This window comes from Vidua macroura, chromosome 22, assembly GCF_024509145.1.
Source record: "Vidua macroura isolate BioBank_ID:100142 chromosome 22, ASM2450914v1, whole genome shotgun sequence".
NCBI classification, from domain to species: Eukaryota; Metazoa; Chordata; class Aves; order Passeriformes; family Viduidae; genus Vidua; species Vidua macroura.
The window spans coordinates 1,024,467-1,040,337 of NC_071592.1; the positions used below are offsets into that span (position 1 = coordinate 1,024,467).

The following is a 15,871-nucleotide window of genomic DNA, read 5'->3' on the forward strand; positions in this document are numbered from 1 at the left end:
GGAAGGTTCTTAATCGCCAGATCTAAACAACACTGGTTTTCGTCACCTCGTAACTCCTGATAACCACCATCTTCTGGTCCAAACTGTTTCACACACTGCATTATCTTTACACCTTCAGGTGTCTGAAGGAGGTCAAACAAACACACTTTAGATTCCCTGTAGAAGACTGGTAGTACTCCTGTGGCTGCTTAATACTTGCAGTGGGATGAGGTCTATTATTTCTCTAAGTTCTGGTAACTCAGCTGTAAATAACCACGGTCCCTGTCCTAAAAACAGTCTAAAAGAGACAAGGGGAGTGCAGAAGCCCCAGTGGTGGTGAGGCAGTCAGCCAGCCCAGCAGAGCCAGCAGTTACTCCTCAGTAACTCACTGCTGCTCGAGATGTGCTTCATCCAGCAATTCTCAACACAAAATACATAAACAGTCCCTGGAGCACAGATGGAAGCTGATCCCCATCCCCTCCCAGGGGAGTTCCCTCATCACTAGGCTACAAAATCATGTTCCCTCTTGCTTTCAGCCCTTTGATGATACAAATCTTACGTTCCTTCCTACACAGTGCCCCGGTTTCAACATGAGAGGCAGAGCCTCTCCTCCCTCCTCAACTGGTAGCTTGAGGATTTGAGCACTCTCAGAACTGGAGTCAGGGACGCCCCAAGGCTCGAGGAGATGCCTCACCTGGTATCACACTAAGTGCCCTTTCCCAGCTCCCTTTCACTCACCCACAGGGTGCAGTGCTCATCTGCCACTCGGGACACGGCTGCAGAAGGCCACGGAAGCACTGACCTTCCCTGCCCATGGATTTGCTCTTTTCATGAGAGCAGGATGCTGAAGGAAAAGGTCAAGTTCTTGAAGAGCAGAAGTCATTCAGGTTTTCTCCTCCCAACAAATGGCAGCTGTGGCATTTGGCTACAGGGTTTTTTTCAGGACTCCCACCCTGACTGTCATGACTCTCCTGTACAGCTGGTACTCACACAGCACCTCCTGCACCTGCCAGGCCCCAGGGTGTGCTGAAGGGAACAGGTGAGCTGAAGCCTCTCCTCATCCCCTCTTGCCTGGCTGCAAGGCTCAGTCCAGTGTCCCGTGAACGAGGACAGGGAATCCCCACTCCAGGTATGAGTGAAGTGCAGGCAGCTCATGTGCTTCAGGTCACAGAAGCAGCGGATCTTGTAGCTTGAATTATACTTTAAAAAATCCAACTGAAATCCAAGCTCTATCACAGCCTCGCACTGCAGCTTCCCAGAGTCCTCCAGCCGTTTGTTCTCTCCAGGGAAGACAGATAGGTTGCCAACCAAGACTGCACTGTGGGATTAGCCAATGTTTATGAAGTGCTTTAAAGATTAGAAGTGTCACCTATGTGCTAAATATTTCTCTGGCACTATCAGCTCGAACAGCACCCGAGTATCTTGTATCTCCTCCTGCTGATCTTGAGCTGGTTGCCGAAGGCGTCACTCAACCTGACTCCCAACCACTGCGCTTGGCACTAATTCCAGGGGCGGTTTGAGACATATCACAGGAGAGGACGGAATCAAGGTACCACTTAAACCCCAACTTCTGAGAACTACTAGCAGAGTAATGACAGCACTATCACCGGGAGAGGCTTAGGGATTTATGTTTTTACAACATTCTCATAGGTGCGTGTGAGATGGAACACCCTGGCGTGAAGCCCAACCGTGCGGAGAGAGGAACTCGCCCCGCTCACCCAGATGGAACTGGCTGGGCAATGGCATGAAAAGGCACTTTGTACACATCAGCTTGATAGGAGCTCAATGGATCCCAACTCCTGCACTTCCCTCCAAGCTTTTGGCAATGCTCCTGCAGTGCCTGGATTAAGAAACTGAGCGGTGAGTCCGAGCACACGGGACAGCAGCACACACTGCTCAGGCCCTCTGTGCTGTACACACACAGACCAAACTGCAGGGATACACCCATTTTCCTGCCTTTCTTGCTCTTGTTCCCATTTCTCTTCCAGCTAGAACACAGACAGAGCCTGTGTCAAGACCTCTCTACTGATATCACACAGAGCCAAGGTGTAAGGCTCATCTGGACATCTGTGTTTCCCATTGAGACACCTTTTGTTACCCAGATCCCATCCATCCTTTGAGGACCTACACTGCATACAGATCTAGAAACATCCAAAAGACAGAGCTCAGCCTTCCCCTCAGCCTGTGGGTTTCACCAACAGCAGCGGAATCCAACAACTATTATCAAGCAGTCGAAAAATGAAACATTCAATTCCAAGAGTTTACTCTGCACTGGAGAGAGAGAAAAACAAAGCTGGAAATCCCTCACTTTATAAACAACAGCTCCTCTGAAAGCACTGTCAATAGGAAGTTGTTGCTCTAAACTGTGTACACTTTCGGCTCACAGTTTGCCAACAATGAGGAAAATGAACTCCACTGAAGGATTCCCACACTGGGAGCTCAGTGTTGTCACCCAAAATGGATGCTGCCAGGGCCAGAGAGCAGGACCGTGCCAGCAGGAGCTGATTTGCACCTTTGTGTAGGGCACAACTCTCTTTGGGAGGGCATTTGGGGGAGGAATCCCTCCGAAGATGACAAGGTAGGAGCATGGCAGGAGGCAGAGCACAGCTGAGGTGACAGAGCTTTTCTCACCCAGCTTTAATGGTTTGTGTGTGACAGAAGGAGCAGAGCCCAGCCAGGAGCCTGCTGAGCGAGGTGCCCTGCTCGGGATAACCCCGCCAGGTGTACTGCACATGGGTTGGGCTGTGCAGGTCGCCGTGGCTGACAGCTGCCTCCAACTCCAGGTGACTCACTCAAGTCACACATCATAAACACTTCTTACTCCAGCCCTGAATTTGGAGCACAGGGCTCTGAGGATTCAAACAAAGCTCCTGTGACACATGCCATTCCTGCAGAGCTGCGCGCAGCCTCTCCTGAAACCAAAGGATCAAAGCAAACAGAGGACTGGAATTGCTGTTCAAGATCTTCAAACACATTTAAGATAAGGAAAAAAAGCCTAGCAGAAACCAAAAAGCTATCTCAATCACCATTTTAATTGGGAGTTGATACTCCTATTCTAACAAAACCACTGGAGCATCCATCCTAGCACTGAATCCCAACACTCAGATGCACGGCTGAGGCTTCCACCAGTGAGGGGCAGGAGGCACCATGGCAGACTGTGCAGAGCAGCCTTTGTTCTGGGACCCAGTGAGGAAAACATCTGCCAGGCCCAAAGCACCGCTCCCTCCAGGGCGATAGGATCTGACCTCGGAGCACAGGAAGCGAGCTTTGTTCCAGGCAGCAGGGAAGGCGGTGCTACCACACCAACCCTGCGCAAGGTTTGGGATTTGGGAGACCTGCAGGTGGTAGAACAAGAAGCGTTCTGCTGCTCACCCCAGACGGAGCAGCCGGCTGCCTCTGCAGAGCTGCTCTTGTTTGGACAAGCACGTTTGCTCTGGTGTCTATTTGAATGATGACTCACTCCAACAAGCCAGGGCACCCTACCACACACAGCCCCGAAGTGCTGACTTAGGGCTTGGGATGCAAATCCGGCAGGAAGCGGAGCTTCCCGACCAGGGCCACACAGGCCTGGTCCCTGCTGCCATTACCCTCCTCCAGTTGCAGTCCCAGCCTGGACGACGAATCCAAAGAGAAGATGACAAGAACAAGAAAGTAGTATAAAATACTCTTGCTCTTAGAGCGCTTCTAAAGTTACTTTTTTTTTTCTTTAAATATTCGTGCTCTGCAAAACTGACAGCCCAATTGCGAGTTCCTTGTGTGCCTCCGAGGGACCGGGGGCAGGTGGGTGCTGGGTGCCTGCCCAGCACCCTGTCCCCGTCTCAGGAATGCTGCCCAGCACCCCATCCCTGGCTTGGAGACGAGCCTGTGGCCACCCCGCTGGTGGCACTCCTCCAGCCACTTCCACTTTTGTCTCCCCAAGCATGTGAGAGTCACAACCCGTGACGAGCCAGGCAGTAATTGCCGTATCGATTTCGACGTTCCTCCGGCCGGAGCAACGCCTGTAACTGTAAACCGTAAACCTTTTAATATCCCGCTCAATTATGAGGAAAACAACTCCTGAGCAGCAGCACGGCGGGAGCATCGCTCAGGGCCCGCTGCTGAGCATGGCTGGGGATGGCCAAACCACACTGAGAGACGCTGTCAGGGGGACAGAGCACAGACAGCCCTTCCACGTGTCACTGGCAGAGTGTCGGTGCTCTCAACCCTTTTTGTGCTGACCCCACCAAAGAGCTGAAAATGCTGGAACACATGGAATGAGGGGACAGATAAGCAAACGGATGGTGTGCCATCAGAACGTGACTTAGTGCTCGTGCAACCTCTGGGCTGCTCACAAATCCAAGAGAAAGAGACGAGGAGTTAAGCAACTATGTCTGGGCACTGTCACACAAGGCAGACTTACAACCTCTCCATTATTTACAAACAGTTTCAGGGAAAGGGAAACAATCAGAGTGACTGTGTGGCCTTTAGAAAACATTCCCATCCACTGCAAAAAGCACAGAATCATAGAGCATTCTGAGTCAGAAGGGACCCACAAAGTCCAAGTCCTGCACGGGACAGCCCCAAGAATCCCACTACGTGCCTGAGAGCATTGTCCAAACACTCCTTGAGCTGCTGCAGCCTTGGGGCTGCGGGCACTTCCCAAGTCAGGTGCTTGGATGACATAAGAATGAGATCAGTGGAGCACACCTCTAATCCCCAACTCCAAACCCTGACATCGGTCACCTCAGCAGCCCTTTCCCCAGGAAAAGGGGCAGGTTTGGAGACACTCAGCCTGGAGAAGGCTCCCACCTTGCTCTGTGCAGACCTGACCCGCTTTTGTCTTGCTGTGCTGTGAGCCAGCCGGGCTTTGTTGCCATGGTGAAAGCTCTGACACGTTTAGTTTTCCCACTAATTTCCTGCTGTACTAAAGCAACTGCTGCTCTGCACCTCACTGCCATGGCACAGCAACAAGGAAACCCAAGGAACCCCAAGAGCCCCAGAAACAGGGAACAGATCCAGCCACGTGCTGGTCACTGCCAACAGCACTGTTCCAGGCAACTTTAGTTACACCTCCAACATATCCTAAACCCACCTGCCTTTAAGCCCTACAAAAGTTCAAGAGATTTGACCATCGCTCCAAAAGGAACTAGACAATTCAGTAATCTCATAATTAGGGGCTGTATCCCACCTTACCTTGAAAGAAGGTGGTGCATTTCAAATCCCAAACTGCAGTCACCAAACCACCACATTTTCCTTTGGGTTCACATGAAGGGACCGAGTTCATTCCCGTCTGTGTCAATGGTAAGTGAAAACAAGGATCCAGCTGTGTCTGTGGAACCAAACTGGGACCAGCAGCACACACACACACACGAGGAAAAGCAGAGACTAAGGCCCACACTGTCAGCTGATGACTCAGAAACTGCACAAGCGCCCACTGAGTGGGAAAATACCTATAGTCAGCCTTCACTTGTCATTTTACTGTGTAATGGGAGTCTCAGCTTGGATGAAAAACACATGAATATTTTGTTCTGACTAAGCACAGGTTTCCCCATGTACCTCAGCTCTGCCAGGGCAGTGGGCACACAACACCCACGCTGCAGCAAGGGGGAGGGAGAGACCGTGATTTCCTTCTCCACCAACTCTGCACTTTGTTTCTAACATAAACCAGCTGAATTAACCAGCAGAAAGGAAAAATCTTTGGAATTTTTAAAATCTTACACTTCCCAGAGCCGCTCAGGGGAAAAACAGCCTCTGTGGAAGCCAAGTATTAAAATCCTTGTGCAGAGAATGAATCAGAATGATTTTTATTGGTTTCCAATGAGATTGTGCTTGAAAACAAACAGTTGCTGTACGACTGACAACCCCCTCGCTGTGTCAGAGAGATGGGAGAACATAGATGGGCTTTGTAGAGCTGAGAACATGCTCCTCCCTGGCTGCTGGGGAGCAGTTCGATTTCATTAATGGTACATCTACATGTGCAAAGAAATAGAGCACAAGCTAAGCTGTATCATAATCGGTTTGCTGGGGGTGTCCTCCGACCTCCAAAACTGCTGAAAGCAGCCACAGCTGCTCCAGCCTCGGGGAGCAGAGGACACCGGCTACAACAAAAGAGCTCCACTGTCTGCCGGCCACCTGGGAACGAGCAAACCTGCCATAAATCACCCAGCACATGATCCTTTCTCTGTCCAAGGCAGGGGAGAGGCCAGGACAATTCCCGGCAGCTCGGTGGGAGCCGGGAAGAGCCGCGCAGGCTGCCCGGAGCCCGTCCGTCAGCTCAGCGGCACTCCAGCCAGGCTGATAACCTTGACAGAGCCACTTGCAAGATTACAGCCCAAGGATTTCCTACAAGCACATCTAGAGAGGAAGGACTAAGTACCAAGACTAATACTTTTCATCTTTGGTTGCTGCCAGTGCTGTGAGCTTAAAGGAAAATTTGGGGCAGGCAGAGACATGATCACACTGTCACAGTGACTGACAAAAGCAAACCCTTTCCTGTAGCACTAATTATTTCAGCTGAAAGGGGCACAAACAAACATCTGTAAGAATTTAGATATACACGTGACAAGAGGCATTTTTTCCCCTAATTTCTTCACTGTCACTGAAGACTGTATCACAGAAGATCCAAGTGGCTCTGCCTACCTGGCAAGGGTGTCCTGAGCATCAGCACCGCTCCAGACTCCTGCTAGCCTGCAGGAGCAGCACGACACCTGAACAGACTGTATCCTTCCATTCCACAGACAGGAACCAGCTCCAGTTAGGCTCAGCGCTGCAATTCAGCGTGTTATCTGATCACACTTCACACACAATGACACACAGCTCCTAAACGTACTCCTTCCATTAGGAACACTTCATGTTGCGAAATGCCGCAATTAGTTTTTAGGCATCGGCTTCAATGCAGCTGCTTTCGCCCAACAGCAAGAAGCCTCAGGGCTCTAAAGATACTGTCCCCTGAGAGGGGCAGAAACACACCTGGAAGTACCTGATGAGCCAGAACGCAGACAAAAAATTCAGAAATGCTTCAGGTTACATGACAGCAGATCCCAGAGCCTTAAAAATCCCCTTCTGCCCACAGTGTGATGGCCATGGGTCTGTCACACACCCATCCTTGCTAACCTCCATACACATTCCAAAGGTATTCCTGCAATTAACACTCTCTGCACAGACAGAGGTTACGCAGGAAAAGGCACAGCTGAAAGCCCAAGACAGCCAAAGAGCCAGGACCAGCTGAGACTGACTTGTGTAGGTAAGGAAAAACCTGGAAAAAATGTGTCTTCCCTTCTGCTGCAGAAATCCATGCACACTTTCCCAGCCTTGAATACACCTCGCTACGTCCCTCTCATTCAGAACTCCTTCCAACAGGACCAACCACATTTTAAAAGTTATTGGAAGGAGACAAGAAACATCCATCTGCTTGCTGAAAGGCAGCAGACGCACGCAGCCTCCAAATGCAGACTTTAATTGAAACACTTTAATCTGCTGCCGCGGCCCCGCATTCTCTGTATTCCCAGTAGTGCCGAGGCGTGCGCTCAGCTAATGGAGCTCTGACAGTCGTCCTGGGCCTGGCTCCCTGTCAAACCACGCTGGCCTCCAGCTCCGGGCCCGCAGTCGCACGCTGATACCCCACAGACTCCTTTTCTTCTAAACCATCTTCCAAATGTACTATAATTAATGTTCTATAACTGCAGCCGACGCTTTAAGGAGCTGAAGGCAAGAGCCAAACCATACAGGAGAGTGGCAAACGTCGAGGAGATCCCCAACTGCAATGGCAACACCCAACTGGGAGCAGCCACCCCTGCATTGCACAACAGCAGCGCTCAGGCCAGTCCCTTCATCCCTCTGCAAATCAAGGCGGTAACTCAACACACAGATCACTCCTGTCAGCAGGCCCTAGTTAGGCAGCCAAGGCAGGATTTGGGAAGCTGCTTAGGCTCCCACTCCAGTCCCTGGGAAGACATGGCCAGTTTCTGCCCGTGGCTCAGCTGACCTGCTGCAGGCTGTGCTGAATCACCCTGTGGACAAGCTGACCCCAGCTGCCATCCCAGGCCAGGTGAACCACAGCCCACTGCTGCTGCTGCGCCTTGCACTGTGCCAGAGCACGTCTGGTTTCTGCCTCTGCATCCCCACCTTCCTCGCCCGCTCCTTCAGACAGGTTCTCAGGCACTGCAGCTCCCAAATCCCACGGGGAGGTTTTTCCCAGAGCTGCGTTTGCCTCTGACAGCCGTCACAAACCCTGCACAGGCAGCCACTCCTGCACACGCTGCAGCTGAGGGCACGAGCCAATGCTCACGTTTATACCTTCATTTCAAACCTTCCATGGCCAAAGCACTTCCCAGAAGAGCATCTGCACTCTTGCTACCGAGTTATAGCCACAAAGTGCAGGCCCAAGCCCACCTCCCCAGGATAAAGTTCCACATCTTGCACATAGGGATGCTCGAGTCACTCCCAACACACCTGCACAGCACAAACACCAGCTCTTTCCTACAGCTCTTCCAAGCTGCAGCTGTCCTGGCTGGAAATTGTCCCCAATGCTGGATGCAGAGAAGAAACCAGAAGCATCAGCAGCATTTCTCTGGGATCAGACCACGCACATCTGAAAGGACTCAAAGCTTTGGGATAACACCCAGCCAGGTCCGACAAGCTCCAGTGAGATCCAGCTCTGCTGCGCTGCTCCAGGATCTCCTGCCCATCCTCTGATGTGCAGAGCAGAGCTCAGCTTGGCTCCCCCCACACACGCTGGGCTATTTTTGAGCTCAACGTGTCAGTTCCACTGGCTGTGGGAGTTTGTTTGTGTGGGATAGCATGATTCGACTACTTTGAAAGTTGGCTGAAGCCACATAATTCCCTTTTCATGGAACCCTTTTGATGGCCATTTAGCAGAGAGGGCGAGGTTTAGCCTCAACTAGAGAGACTTGGGGTCAGAATTATTAGAAAAAGACACATAATGACTAATAATGAATCAGCCTTCAGTGGTTTCTTCATTTAAGTGTTAATGCAGCATATTAAACCCCTGGCTTGGGATCAGCAGAAATGCCCTGAATGCATTAAATGAGCACAATGGCTTGACTAGAGAATCTCCAAATTGCTCTATTTAAACCTATGCAAGCTCCAAGCCAGTCCAACCTTTGCTCGTGCAGGTCCAGCTAAATGCAGCATCTTGCTGGGGGTGTGCAGAGCACGAGACCCACCATGGTCACACAGGGAAGTCACAACTCTCACGAGAATCTTTTCAGCCAGAAAGGAAGGGAGAACTTCCACCACAAACTGTGAATTCTACTCTGCTGTCAATGCTGGAGCTACTTCCCAAAGCGTTACTTTCACGGGGATAAACACAGAGTTGTTATGCAATCGTCTTGGTGAGAGCAAGAAGGGGCAGCACCCTTACAGCCACTGCACAGGGCTGATACAGGACCCAGAGAGAGGACATGGGGAAAAGGAGCTTAGAGCTGCTTCTCTGTGAAAATGTCTAATACCCAAGGAGCCCAGTCTCCCAGCAACACACTGCCATTTCCTTATTTCCCTCTCACGTAATTCCTCCTTCAAACACAAATGAGGAGACAGCTTCTAGAAACCCTCATCAGGCCTCTGCAGCATTCACCAAACCTCTGTGAGACCCTCCTGGAAAAGAGACACTGATCCCTGTCTGCGCCACAGCCCTTCCTCCTCCTGCTCCTGTCAGTGGCTTTTCCTCCCAGGGGCAGCCTCTGTACCTGCCCAAAGGTGCCACCACCTCACCAATCAGGTGTTGCTTGCCTCCTGCTGCAGCCGCCCCAAAGCTCTGGTACAGCAAATATTCGGGAGGAAGGGACTCCAGACAGGAGGTGGGAGGCAGCCAGGTTGAAGAGGTACAGAAGTTGTACCCACCTCACCCCACAAATAAGCTAAGGGCCACACAGCTGAGAAGTAGGTATTCATTATCCTGGCTCTCCTAGAATATTCTCCCTGCCCAGAAAGGCTCAGGACACATGCCACAGGCCCCCCAGCTCACCCTGCCCACTGTCAGCTGGCTCTCCTCTTTCTACCTGTTAGCATCTCAAGAAGCAGCCTGGTCTCCAATTCAGTCATGCTCTGGCATTAACATCTTGGTAATCAAATGTTATTTGCTACAGCAAGAAAAACATTGTAATGAAACATAAAATGTCAGTACTTCAGCCCACAGTTGATACAGGGAATGGCTCTCTGAGGTTTTAGGAAATATTCCCTCTTATCCTCACTGTGGCAACTCTGCTTAGCCAAAGTTCATTTCTAGCTTTTAGGCTTTTGCTAAATCTCCCCACCAAATGAGAACTAAAATACAAGTCTCCTGCAGCACAGAAGCGAGGAGAACAAAGGCCCTGTGAGCAGCAGGATAATGCTGCCTGAGGAGTTAGCCATCCACAGCCTCAGCTTTCCTTATGGCCAGGAGAAATAAGAAGCAGGACAGGTGAAGCACCACCAAACACTGCAAAAGAAAAGGAAAATGACTGATGAAAGGAGACCAGGTGTGGGTCATTACAAAACGTGTGGCACCGGTATTGAACAATCCCTTCTGACACGAGGCCGATGAGTCAGGGCAGCGCTGGCACGGGGCTTATCACACGGGCAGGCTGGCTGCAGGGAGCAGCCCTCAGTCAGCCCAGAGCCACGTGCCTCGCTGCGAGGTCGGCAAGAGCAGGACAGAGCAGCCACCAAGGCTCTTCCACCCTCTGCGCTGAGGAGAGAAATCCAGCCGAGTCCTGGAGCCCCAGGACTCAGAGACCAGAGTGAGCAAACCAAGCCTGAGCGCTCCCAGAGCAAAGCCCAACTCCCCATGAAGTGTGCCAGCCTGCTTTTCATCCTGGGTTCCAGTGTCACACTGCCCACCTCCAAGAACTCTGGCGAAAAACGTGTTCCACTGATGACTCCAACTCACCCAAAGACAAACCACAGAAACTAAGCCTGTTCTCTCATGGAAGGGAATGTCCTCTCCCAGTGAGGACAGAGCTGCCTCCCATTCTTCAGAAAAGGCTCAGCTCCTTAAAAACCTAAAAAAAAAAAATCTGCTCAATTCTAGCCTTTCTCCAGTCGTGCTTGTGCTGGTAGAAGGGCTGTGTTCTGCCAAGGATTAAAGCATCATGGATTTGGGTTACTCTCCACTAAAACAACTCCAGGTACCCCTCAAGCAGGGTCTCACAACAGACAGGCAGTGAAACGTGCTCTGAGCTTTGCCCATCCACATATTACTGAAATTCAACTCAAACCTAAGCTGACAACCAGCCCGCAAGAAGCGAAGGCAGCACAGCAGGAAGATCACTGCACTTGGGAAGGAGATGTGCTCTCCCAGGACTGTCAATCCCATTTCAAGAGAAAGATGGATATGAAAGTGACTCCTGTCTCCCAGTGAAACACCCCATGAGAGCAGTGCAGCCACGGCAGGTACACACTGCTCCGTGCCCCAGCTACGTCTCCAGTCACATGGAGCTGATGGAAGGGATGGAACCAGGACAGCAGAGAGCTCTCAGCAGTGCCCAGCGACCACAGCATCCCCCTCTGTCCTCCTCAGCCCCAAGAGCTCCTGCAGGCTGAAACACAACACCCAAAGGGCATGGGAACATAAGGTATGTGCTCCTTGGCACACTCAGAAATATTCCCTGACCAGCCCTTACGAAAAAATGTGGCATTAAAAACAACCCCACTGCCTGAACAGAGCTGGAATTCTAATGAAGTCACTTGGATGATTTATAAATGGAAATTCTGTGTAAAACAATTCATTCAGCAGGTCACTCTGAAGATTTTTAGCACAGAAACAAGAGTTTCTTGTAAAAGATGAGAAGAGACAAAAGGAAGGGGGACAGAAGGAGGGATGCAGCAAGATATCCCATAGGTGCCCAATTCATCCCAGTCAGAGCAGTGGCTCCAGCTCCTGCCCAGCCATCAGAGCAGCTCTGACAGAGCACAAGAGTCCAACTTTGCATGGGCAGGGACTGAATGCAAATTGCTGCCTTGGTTAATACGTAAATTGCAGACTGTTCCCTTCTATTCCATCGGCTCCAGCGGAGACAATTATGAATACAGGCCTCCTGCCCTTTGGGATGATTAACATTCCCCTTCCTCAGTGTCCCCAGCACTGCTGACCCACATTCAGCCCCTGAAATGCAGTTCTGTGTAAACTGCAACGTTCGGTGTCAGCAGAACGTGCCGGCCCAGCAGGGCTGGGCGCTCTGCTCCTCTCTCTAAATAAATGCACTGCTCAACTTCCCAAGGGCCAGGAAAATCTCGGTCCTTTAAGATCAGACCAGGCACCCAACTACTGTCCGCTTCTCTCTTTAGGGAAAAGGGGACACAAGCCAGGAATGCTCTGGCTGTTATCTCGAGCTGTCATGTCAAAGTCCACTTGACCTGGTAAACGTCCGTCGGAAAGGAAAACAGGATCCAACACCCATCCACAGACCACCTCTAATTCCAGGCTCAGCAATGGACACCAGCCCACTCCGTCACTAATTTCACCTTCTGGAAAAGGCCCAAAATCACGGGGTACATCTATTTCCAAGCTCACACAGACACTCACAGTGGAATTCCGTCTGAGACGGTGGAGGAGCGCGGTTCCCAAGGAGGGGCTGTGACGAGCAAACCCGCTTTTCTCTAAGAGAATGTGACACGGGGTCAAGTTTGTGCAGGGATTTGGTGGCTATATTTGAACCGCCCGGTTCTCTTACGCAGCTACTACTGGGAGAGCGGGATCACCTCAGGATGGGGCTGCCAGCACAGGCAGCAACCGGGCTGCGCTCGCGTTTCGTGATCAAAGAATTCTTTCAGATCCCTAAAAGGGACCATTTTGCCAAGGTTTTACTTGCTTCCAAGTTGTTTCCATTAAGTCGAAGTATTAAAAGTGTAACTGTGAATGAAGACAAGCTCGCAGTAGCATTGTTTTGTATTTCTGCTGCCAGTCAAAAATGCTTCCCCATAAAGATTTGCCCTTTCCAATGCATTTACATCAACACCTCCCCTCTAATCCCATGAGTCCCAGAGCCTGAACCAAGCAGCTCCTTTCTCCTTCCTCACTCCTCTCCCAGAGCCAACAGCAACAGTTCTGTCAGCGAAGGAAAAGTACTGAACCCACAGTGCTCAGGGTCTGCAAGCAGAATCCAATCCATTCACTCGCACTCCTCTCCAGAGGCTGGGATTTGAAAGGAAACCTGACCTGGGAGTTGAGAAAGCTTCCAGGTCAAGTTTCAGCTCCAAGCTATCCCAGCTCAGCCGAACAGATGGCAGTTGTTCCAGCACAGGTATTTCCCCAGGCTCAGGGAGCCCCCAGAGTTCAGAGGAACAGGGACTGACTGGATCTCCTCCGTGCAGGGAACGTGCTGCAGGTCAAACCTGCTGCTCCAGAGCCCCCAGCACCTCACCATCCCACCAGAAAGTCACTTCCTGAACTCCACAACCCACCCTCGGTCACTCCAGGGCAGCAGGAATGAGTGTACACTGCTGGAAAGCAAAGCTTTCCAAGCTTAGTATCCCCTTCCATCACCCAAAGCCAATGTGCAAAATCCAGCCTTGGCCCTGTAAACCTGGAACACAATTTCCAGACAAAATTTGTGTGCATATTCTGCCATTCTTCGGACAAAATCAACTATTCCTGCACAAAAGATGGTCTCTGCTTTGGTATTTTGCAAACTTCAGAGTCAGCACCACTGAGAAGAAACCTTGACCCAAGGAGGGAGTCTGGAAACAGGAACAGGAAAGCAACTTGGAGCTAGATCCCTCCTTTTCCAGGAGTGATCTCCACTCAGAGGGGTCAGCCCCCTGCACTCGGAGCACCCGAACCCATCAGCCTGTGACTCTCAGCAAGGTTCAGGTTCATCGTGGGAAGAACAGCACAGAACACCTCAAGTGCAGCTTAAATTGTGGCATTGAGCACTTGCAGGCACAAAATAGCCGTCAGGGCAGGCAAATACAGCCCAGCTCTGAAAAGAACTGTCCAGGAGGTGTTATAACTGATGTTTAAATAGCCCCTGAAATTAATTTCACTTTATTAACCGGGCAAAGAGCCAGAGCTCCAACAAACCAAGGCGATGGCGGATTTCTCCTCCTGTTTCAAAACAATGCTGCTGCAGAAACTGACAGAGGGGCAACCCCAGAAAGTGACAGAGGGACAACCCCAGGAATTCACAGAGGGACAACCCCAGGAACTGACAGAGGGACAAGCCCAGGAACTGACAGAGGGACAAGCCCAGGAATTGACAGAGGGACAACCCCAGAAACTGAGAGAGGGGCAACCCCAGGAACTGAGAGAGGGGCAACCCCAGGAATTGACAGAGGGACAAGCCCAGGAATTAACAGAGGGACAAGCCCAGGAATTAACAGAGGGACAACCCCAGGAATTGACAGAGGGGCAACCCCAGAAACTGAGAGAGGGGCAACCCCAGGAACTGACAGAGGGTCAAGCCCAGCCAACACCATCCTCCCTCTGCAGCGCTTCCAAGGAGCCAGCACGGAGCCAAGAGCAGGGCAGGCGCAGGGCTTCGGCTCAGGCCTGTCTGCTGCCCGGCCGTGCCAGCCCTGCTCCCCGCAGCTCCGGGAAGATCCCGGCGTGGCACTGGTGCATGCAGCACCACAAGCCGGGAGCTCGGTGTCACCGGCACGACCGGGGAGTACGGCGGCCACAGCGCCGTTCCTCACGGATCTCCTGCCGTGCTCCAGGGCTCGCCCGTGCCCGGATCCAGCCGGATCTCCTGCCATGTTCCGGGGCTCACCTGGGAGCGCGGCCGCACCTGGATCCACCTGGATCCGCCGCTCCCTCGGGAGGCCCTTCCTCGCGCTGCTCCCTGCGCTTTCCCACGGCCCTGAGCACTCGGCCACGATCGATTCCCACCGTCTCGGTGAGAAACGGCCCCGTCCCCCGCTCGCCCTCCGTGTCCCCCCCCCGGCTCGCCGGGAGCATCCCCGGGTACCACGGGAGCATCCCCCCGCTCCACCTCCACGTTATCCCGGTGCCACGGGACCCGCGGGGACAGCCGTGTCACCCGGCCCCGCGCCCCGGCAGCGCCCGCTCGGGGCCGAGGGGGGCTCGGGGCCGCTCCTCGCTCCCTCGCCGCTCACCGGGGCAGCGCCGCGACCCCCGCTGGGGGGGGGGGGGGGGGGGGGGCGCTCACCTTGGCGCGGGTCACCAGGTGCGTGGCGAGCTTCACCACGGCGAAGTTGCCCTTGCCGATGGTGCGCTCGATCTCGTAGTAGCCGATGCGGGCGGGCCCGGGGGGCCGCGGGGGCGGCGGGGCCGGGGAGAGCCGGGGGGCCGCGGGGGGAGCCCCCGCTCCGCCGCCTCCTCCCGCCGCAGCCGCCGCCGCCGCCATCTTGTCGCGCGGAGCGAACCCCCCCCGCGGGGCTGCGGCACCGCGTGAGCTCATCCGCGGGGGGGCGCCGGGGGGGCGGGCGGCTGCCATGGCGACGGGGGCGGCGCTCTGACGTCACCGCTCGCGTCACGCCGCGCGCGGGCCGCGCCGGGCGCCCCCGCGCGGCCGACGGGGTTGGGGTTGGGGTTGGGGTTGGGGGGGGGAGAGAGAAAGAGAGAGAGAAAGGCTGCGGGGTTTGGGGAGAAACCCGCGGGAAATGGGAAACTTGCTGCTCGTGACGTCACGCCGTCAGGGATATTCCAGACACACGCGCGCTCGCATGCACCCGGGTCACGCCTCACCTCGGGGGGAGAATGACGTCACGGGGCGGCAGAGTGACGTCACGGAGAGGGGCTGCGGTTTGGGGGAGAAAGCAGTGAGATATGGGCGATGAGTGTGACGTCACTCTCCAGGGGTGTCATGGCGAGAGCGCCCCATGTGGCGCAGCCCCGGGGCCGGGGAGCTGCTTCAGTTTTGGGGCAGAGCCCACGGCTAATTGGAAACTTGTGACGTCAGGGACCCCCCCCCCCACGTGCAGGTCACGCCTCATCTTGGGGGCAGAACGACGT

At 53.3% G+C, this 15,871-nt stretch overlaps 1 protein-coding gene across 7 annotated transcripts in view; it reads right to left on the minus strand.

Annotated features, from left to right (window-relative positions):
- SIK3 (SIK family kinase 3) overlaps positions 1-15,618 on the minus strand; it is a 70,092-nt gene extending 54,474 nt beyond the window's left edge. For 3 of the 7 annotated variants that reach the window (XM_053996877.1, XM_053996876.1, XM_053996875.1), the window contains exon 1: positions 15,066-15,235. The gene's annotated coding sequence lies outside the window, so the exon portion shown is untranslated. Of the gene's footprint in view, positions 1-15,065; positions 15,236-15,604 lie in introns of those variants that run through there. The other 4 variants (XM_053996872.1, XM_053996874.1, XM_053996871.1 and 1 more) reach the window with 2 other exon arrangements.
- Positions 15,619-15,871: the final 253 nt, after the last annotated feature.